Source organism: Bicyclus anynana, chromosome 24 (genome assembly GCF_947172395.1).
Source record: "Bicyclus anynana chromosome 24, ilBicAnyn1.1, whole genome shotgun sequence".
Lineage (NCBI taxonomy): Eukaryota > Metazoa > Arthropoda > Insecta > Lepidoptera > Nymphalidae > Bicyclus > Bicyclus anynana.
Window position 1 is genome coordinate 3,036,282 of NC_069106.1, and position 8,854 is coordinate 3,045,135.

Here is an 8,854-nt window from a genome sequence, read left to right on the forward strand (position 1 = left end):
GCTGCACTCGAAATTGTAGACGAATACATATACCTAGGACATATGATCCAGTTAGGTAGGTCCAATTTCGAGAAAGAGGTGAACCGTCGAATCCAACTCGGCTGGGCTGCATTCGGGAAACTTCGCGACATCTTTTCGTCCGAAATTCCTCAGTGCCTGAAGACAAAAGTCTTCGAACAGTGCGTGTTGCCAGTGATGACCTATGGTTCCGAGACTTGGTCGCTAACTATGGGCCTCATAAGAAGGCTCAGAGTCACACAGCGGGCGATGGAACGAGCTATGTTAGGAGTATCTCTGCGTGATCGAATCAGAAATGAGGAGATCCGCAGAAGAACCAAAGTCACTGACATAGCTCAACGAGTTGCGAAGCTGAAGTGGCAATGGGCGGGGCACATAGTGCGAAGAGCCGATGGACGTTGGGGTCCCAAAGTGCTGGAATGGCGACCCCGCACTAGTAAGCGCAGTGTTGGCCGACCCCCCACCAGGTGGACTGACGACATCAAGCGAGTCGCAGGGATTCGCTGGATGCAGTTGGCTCAGTATCGTGATGTTTGGAAGTCCCTACAAAAGGCCTATGTCCTGCAGTGGACGTCCATCGGCTGAGATGATGATGATGATGATGAAAGAGATATTTCAAATATAAATAAATAAAATAAAATATATATTAATAAAACAAGTGTGTGTAGGGCCAAGCGCAGTATAGGGTTCAGTAGATTTTAAGTTAGAACTTTAATCCCTTATGTAATGCACATTCACTATGGGATAGACGATAAAAAAATTTTCCTCACTTTCTATATAGGGAAGGACCCCCACTATTTTTTTTAACACTTAGACGTAATTAATAGACTTATATCAAATTTCAGCTTTCTAATTTTAACAGACTCTGAGTTATCTTACTTTATCTTTCTAATTAACAATGGAATAAGTTTGCAATTTTCACTTTCCAATTACGTTTTTTAAGTTGGTTGACTTGCTCTTAAATAGCAATAGGGATGATGACAGTTTTTAAAATTGTATATAAATTAAGAGTATGCTTATAGCAAAGCAATTTTGTAAAAGTAACAGGGTATCTGCGATAATTAGTTTCGGAGCTACAGGGATTTAAAGGGTCAGATTTGCGGCGCTGCCACGGATCCCTCAAAAACACCCCATACAAAATGGCACGAACTAATGACGTCGTAGGCACAGATCTTTACTCTGTCGTAGGTAATGTAATGATCGTTAGATTTGTACGTGCGTTAAACAAAACTACTAATATTTTTGTTATTTGTGCATTTATGTTTATAGTTCATATATTAAAAAATGTCACATTTAATGTGAGGAAGCTAAAACTGTATGAATTTTCATCTAATTACGATAAATAATTTTTAATAGATTTTGAAATTTTATAATCTCATTTTTTTGCAAATATCCAGACAATCTTTGCTTTTTATGAATAAATTAGTTAACATTGACCTTATTTACTCGAATGTATCATTAAAATCAATATATTCAAATCTAGTCATCATCCCCGTTGCTTCTTAGCTGATAAAGTTGTCTTTGATAATAGATAATTTCATCATATTATATCCTAGTCTTGTGATTTTTTTCACGTATCCATAATCAAACTGTCAGCCGTTAGAGGGTGGGGTCACTTAACTTTAACCAAAATTTGCGCTTAAAAGCTTGACCGTTTGAGATACGTAACATCTAATTTATTAAAATGTAAATATATACTGAAAAGTGGGAGGTGCATGCCGTGGGCCAGATTTGAACCTACGCCCTCCGAATCGAAGGCAGAGGTCACATCCACTGGGCTATCACGTCTATCGAAGTGTACTCTAGCCACAATTGTCATTATACTTATGGCAAAGTAAACACCATAAGCTCATTCCATTTAAAACCATGACAGCATTATTTCAACACTGTATATGTAGATAATTTTAAATCATCAATTATGTAGACCGCAGTTATAACACCTGTGGTAACTGGCGATACCTTGAGGTTGAAGATAGTTTCTAAATCGTTAGATAGGCCAAAATCAAACGTACGTAACGTACTTATTGTAATTCATGCAGTATACGCATTGCTAATATAAATAAATTAACCTTTCTTGCTCAGTTAAAAAAAACATAATGTTTAAAAAATTGCATAATGTTTTAATTTCATAAGTCTATCTGAGAGGGTTCAGGCAACGTATTGCTTTCTCACGTGAAAATCTCATTTTATAGTGTTTCTATCCTATGTAGTTGTACAATTACATAGAGACGCAAGAAGAATTTAATGGATTACAAATAAAAAGGTGTTTTAAAACTCAATGTGGCGAAGGCAGAGTTCCTCGCTTGCTCCTGTACGGACCTGGGTAGTATATTAATCGACGAGGAAAGAACGCATCGCTCAGAATCCTTTAAATACCTCGGATAGGTCCTGCATGAGTCTGCTGTTATTGACCACGATGTCAAGGCCCGTATAAGTGCTGCTTGGTCGAAATAGCGGGACCTAACTGCATAAGGGTAAAAGCTTAAGGGTCTTATCTACAAAACCATAATACGACCCGTGCTGTATGCAATGAACGATTTTAATGCAATTTGTTTTGTAATATTAGGTATGCGAATAGGTGGTAAAGTATTTTAACCGCTATGACCACATTTTCATCGCGAGTTTTTTAGAAAACACGGCAGAATAGAGTTTCTCTAGACAGCTAGCGGTTTATAATTTTGTTGCCAACCGCTTTAGCCGCTCTAACCTTGTTAAGTATATTATGAATCTTTGGCTTTAGAGTAATAAACATTTCAAGTACATGTGGAAGTTGTTAATATTTACATGAAAATTTAAATACTTACGCAGATTTACAGTTTAGTTAATTTTGTACACAAGATATGATTCAATGTGTGGAAAATTTAGGATCCCTGCATCCTGTTTATCATTTTAAAGCTGACGTTCTCAACCAGTGTTACCAACTCTCCAAAATATTTATCCCTAAAGTTTGTGTCAGAAACCCCTAAAATCGCCTTAATTATTGTCCCCCTAAAAATATAAATTCATAATAATTTAGAAATAATATGTTGTAATATGTTTCAAAAGTCTATATTTAATACAGACAAAATATTACGTCTTTCAAGATTCAGATTTTTTGAAATCATACATGTGGACAATGAATAAATTTAACAATTTTTTTTATTCTATGAAAGTTGCCGCCAGTTGCCTCAGAGTGGTTGTAGAATAACGTATTAGGTATATGTCGTTATAAGTCGCTAGGTCAAGAAAGAAATATTAAAATTATCATCAATTTAAAAATATTAAAGAGTCAAAAAAATCCCTGAAAATACCTCTTAAAATCCCATTTCACTTATTTGCCCCCTAAATCTGGGGGGAAAACCCCTGAGTTGGGAACCCTGTTCTCAACCGCTCACCGATCGCATGGAACGGATTTTATCTACTGTATAATTAAAAATCCGTATTATGCGACGCGTCCAATACGTACGATGCGGATCAATGGACGCCTACCGTTAGGAGCCTAGGCAACTACGCAATCAGAATAACTTGTTTGACTCTACTATACAAAGAATACTACAATCCGTTTGATGCAATGCGCTCGGATATGTGGACGCCTGCCTTAAATTGTGTCCTATAGTTTTATTTGTGTGCTCCATAGAGTTAATAACGAATATCTGAAGAACTGCAGGCCAATTAACTTTGACGTATATTAGTGGACTTATACAACATTTACCAAATAGTTAGTCATTCTTAAGTCACGTGTTTTCCGATGGACGTTGAGGTCCCAAGGTGCTGGAATGGCGACCCCGCACTAGAAAGCGCAGTGTTGATCGACCCCCCACCAGGTGGACTGACGACATCAAGCGAGTCGCAGGTATTCGCTGGATGCAGACGGCTCAGTATCGTGATGTTTGGAAGCCCCTACAAAAGGTCTATGTTCTTTAGTCGACGTCTATCGGCTGATAAGATGATGATGATGATGATGTGTTTTCGTTTTCACTATTTATATAATGCTAATAAATAACTGATCAAAACTGCGATTACAGCATGGACCTCTTATAATAAAAGAACGCACAACCATGTAGAAAATTTCATTGAAAAACTGGCCAATTTTGCTTTGACAGTTTTAGAATTAAATTTAAAGAAAATTATACCTAAAGACCTTTAAATACAGTACGAAAATATATAAAATCCCAAATTCAGAGCGAATTCAACCTTAATGATTGAGTTTAAGGTTGAATTTGCAAATGTGACTACTTGAATTGAGTGCCAAGAAGAAGTGCAAGAAGTTGTGTTTGGCACTCATTTTATTTTTTTTATTTTTTTTTTTTTTATTTATTTGGGACAGAAAACATTTACATATTAGAGGTTAGTAAGGCTTAAATTACCATGCAAAGGGATCATTGACTGGATTGGCTATCTAACACTGAAAGAATTTTTCAAATAGAACCAGTAGTTCCTTAGATTAGCGCGTTCAACCAAACAAACAAACAACTCTTCAGCTTTATAATATTAGTATAGACTACGTACATCCAACAGTTTTTTTTTATTTCAACTTAAGAATGCACAATCTATCGTCTTTAATAATAATTGTCCTCCTTGGTCATCAAGTCGTTAAGTTCATGATTAATAACTTTAATAATAATTGGTAGAGTATAATAATAATAAAATATTATTATTATACTCTACTCTACTCTAACGATCCAGTGCCTGTGTGACAGATGGGGAACCTCCGACTTCTGATGCTATGTCAGATTTCTGGCGTAGCATCTGGTCGGCCCCCGTAGGCCACACTGAAGGCGATTGGATGAGTACTGTCAGGGAAGAGTGTGCAATGGTGGAACAAATGATTCCGATATCCATTACTACAGAAAATGTATGTTGTGCAATTCGTCCGGCGTCAAACTGGAAATGCCCAGGACCGGACGGATTGCACAACTTCTGGTTAAAATGGTTTCGTAGCGCCCATTCTATCTTGGCAGTGCAATTTCAAAATGCCATTGACACTGGATCGCTACCGGCATTTTTAACAACTGGTGTCACGTTCCTGCTACACAAATCCGGAAGTACCACAGACCCCAAAAACTACCGACCGATAACATGCTTACCCACCATCTATAAGCTCCTTACATCCATTCTGTCATCAAAATTAACGATGCATATAAATGCAAATCATATTTTGGCCCCAACACAGAATGGATGTAAGGCCCGGTCTCGTGGTACAAAGGAACTTCTCCTCATAGACACTGCTATTTGCCAACAGGTTCGGCGAAACAGAAAAAATCTCACGGCTGCTTGGATAGACTACAAGAAGGCCTATGATTCGGTGCCTCATTCATGGCTCATGGAGGTCATGCGGTTGTACAAGGTCGATACAACACTATGCTCTTTTCTTGAGTCATGTATGGGACAGTGGATGACAGTTCTTCGTCACCCAGGCGCTTCTGAGTGTTCTGAATCGAATGAACTGATAGGGATTAGGCGAGGTATTTTCCAGGGCGATAGTTTGAGCCCTTTATGGTTTTGTCTAGCCCTTAATCCTCTCAGTACTTTACTGCGGGATTCAGGGCTAGGCTTTCGCCTTCGCAGGGGTGGTGAGCTCATATCTCACTTGCTTTACATGGATGACCTCAAGCTGTATGCATCAAAGCGTACAGACCTAGTGTCATTGCTGAAGATTACTCAAACCTTTAGCAATGACATAAGGATGGAATTTGGTGTAGACAAGTGTGCGGTCATCAATGTAGAGCGAGGAAGGATAGTGAGCTCCGAGAATATAGTTATTTCAGAAACTGTCATTCTCAGATCACTCCTTGAAGGCGAGACCTATAAATACCTTGGAATGACAGAAGCACTTGGTATTGAGACAGGGAATATGAAACAGGTAGTGAAGGAACGCTTCTTTGGCCGCCTGAAAAAAGTCCTAAAAAGTCTTTTATCAGGCGGTAACAAGGTGCGTGCCTTCAATAGCTGGGTCATGCCCTTACTCATATACACTTTTGGCATTCTAAAGTGGACTCAAACCGAACTGGATTCCCTGGACTGTAAAGTCCGCAAACTGCTGACGTCATACCGGATGCATCACCCCCGTTCATCTGTAATGAGATTGTACATCCCACGCAAGTGTGGAGGACGTGGCTTCTTAAACGCCAAGAACCTCCATAATCGTGAGGTGTGCAATCTCAGAGATCATTTTCTCAAGATGAATGTGAGTATGTTTCAGGATGTCGTTGCAGTGGATAAGGGACTTACCCCGCTATCCCTAGGCAAAGAGAACTGGCGCAAGCCTATAGTAATTAGTAACTCAGATCGTGTGGCAATATGGAAGAGCAAGGAGTTGCATGGACGATTCTACAAGGCCCTTACTGGGCCGGATGTAGATCAAATAACATCTGTATCTTGGTTGCAATTCGGTGATCTCTTTGGGGAAACCGAGGGTTTTGTCTGTGCAATTATGGACGAAGTTATAAAGACGAGAAACTACCGGAAACACATTATGAAAGATGGCACTCTAGACATCTGTCGAGCGTGTCATCGTCCTGGGGAGTCCCTCAGGCATATTGTGTCCGGGTGTTCTCACCTTGCTAACGGCGAATACTTGCACAGACATAATCAAGTAGCCAAGATAATCCACCAACAGCTTGCTCTTCAATATGACCTTATCGATTTTGAGATGCCTTACTATAGGTACGACCCAGCGTCAGTTCTTGAAAATAGCAGTGCATTGCTCTACTGGGACCGAACGATTATCACTGACAGGTATATTGTAGCCAATAGACCTGATATAGTGCTAGTCGATCGGTCAGTGCGTCGTGCAATAATTGTTGATATTACAGTTCCACATGACGATAATCTGGTTAAAGCCGAAAAGGAAAAAGCATCAAAATACTTGGACCTTGCTCACGAGATTACCGCCATGTGGAATGTTGAGTCAACTATTATTGTTCCGATAGTTGTTTCAGTCAATGGTCTTATAGCGAAAAGCTTCGACCAACACCTTAAGAAGCTTTCGCTTAACTGTTGGATCAAGAGTCGGATACAAAAGGCAGTGATTCTTGAGACGGCGCGTATTGTGAGGAGGTTCCTCACTCTGGAGCCCTGACCACCGGTTGCTTGGGCACTCAAATGTCCCGCAGCAGGAGGGTGAATTTTTTTTTATAAATTTTTAATAATGTTTTGTATTTTATACTTATATTGTTAAAAATTTAAAAAAAAGAAGTAATAAATAAATGAGAGAATGATAAAATATTAGTCTAAGATCCGGTATTAGAAATACTCCCTCATCTGTTATTCATTAGTGCTATGAAATAAATGATAATGTTCACAGTGACACTTTGCCTAGTTAAATTGCGGCCAGACATATTTTTCATACAAAATCTAGAAAACCATGAACTAAATCAAAGGCAAACCTAATACAGTTCAATTAAGCATAAAATGAGTTTTCATTTGACATACCTATTAGACGACTAAACAGCTGATGAAGGTATTTAAATAACATTACCTCTCGGAACCTTCACACTCCACCACTCAACCCCTCTCCCAGCGCCGCCGCTTCGCTGTTTGCATCGTGTCACGTTGCAAGAACCAGCTCATGTTTAAGGGCCCCGTATGGGTTCGAAACTAGTCGGGCATACTCCGACCTTATATCACGTGAGTTTTAGCCGTGTCTCGTAATCTCATGATTAAATTAAATTCTCAAATTGCTTAGGTACCTGTTTATATCTGGCAACCCCACAGTTGCAGCGTGAAAGCAGGCAACCTTTGCTTTTGTCAATTATTTTGGGTATATTCTATTAATTGTACGTTTTTTTAAATTAATCAATGAGGTAAGGACATTAAACAAATAAAAAAAATAACCATTTATTACTATTTGGCCGCAATTTAACTGCCAACTTAAGTGCAATGTGGCAATGTGAATATTTTATATCATTTATTTCTTATCCCAATTAAATAACAGATGAGGGTATATATTTTTTATGCCGGATCTCATACTATATAGGAAAATATTGATTTATATGACTACCTCGTTGAACCAATGGTTATCTCACACTGCTACGAATCATAAAGGTCTGGGTTAATAGTAAATATCTATACCTACCTTACCTTATCCGCCGATAGACGTCCACTGCTGGACATAGGCCTCTTGCATGGACCTCCAAGCACAACGGTCTCGAGCCGCCAGCATCCAGCGGCTCCCTGCAACCCGCTTGATATCCTCGCTCCACCTAGTGGGGGGTCGACCAACACTGCGCTTTCCGGTGTGGAATCTGTACTAATAATAAAAAAGGGCATCTATACTAAAATTATATCAAATCAAATCAAAATCAAAATTCATTTATTTCAAGTAGGCTCAATTTACAAGCACTTTTGACACGTCATAACATTTTGACACGTCATAAAATAGTAAAGAAAGAGTTGAGAGGTTGTAGAGGGTTATCTCTGGATCTACTGCACCGATTTTGAAAATTCTTTTACCAATAAAAGCCACGTTATTTGCAAGTGTTATAGGTTAGGTTAGGTTACCACCCTACCGGCAAAGTAGTACCGCTAAGCTATTTAGCGTTCCGGTATGATGTCGTGTAGAAACCGAATTGTTATCGCCGTTTAGTGTTGGAAATAGTAGTCTGTGACGGATATGACGTCGCTCGATCTCGTGTTGGCTTCAGTGTGCTCGTGGCGTTCGAGCCGTCCACATCTCTTGCTGTGTAATTCTTTATGGGTTACTTGGGATAGGCGGGGAGAGTGACTTGAGTGGAAAAGGGGAGTGTTTGTATACAGTCAAAGGATCCTTTAACCCTACACACATCGTTCACAAGTACGTGACTCCACTCAAGATCATTCTCTGCCATTCTAGGATCTTATTTTGGTTACAGTTTGA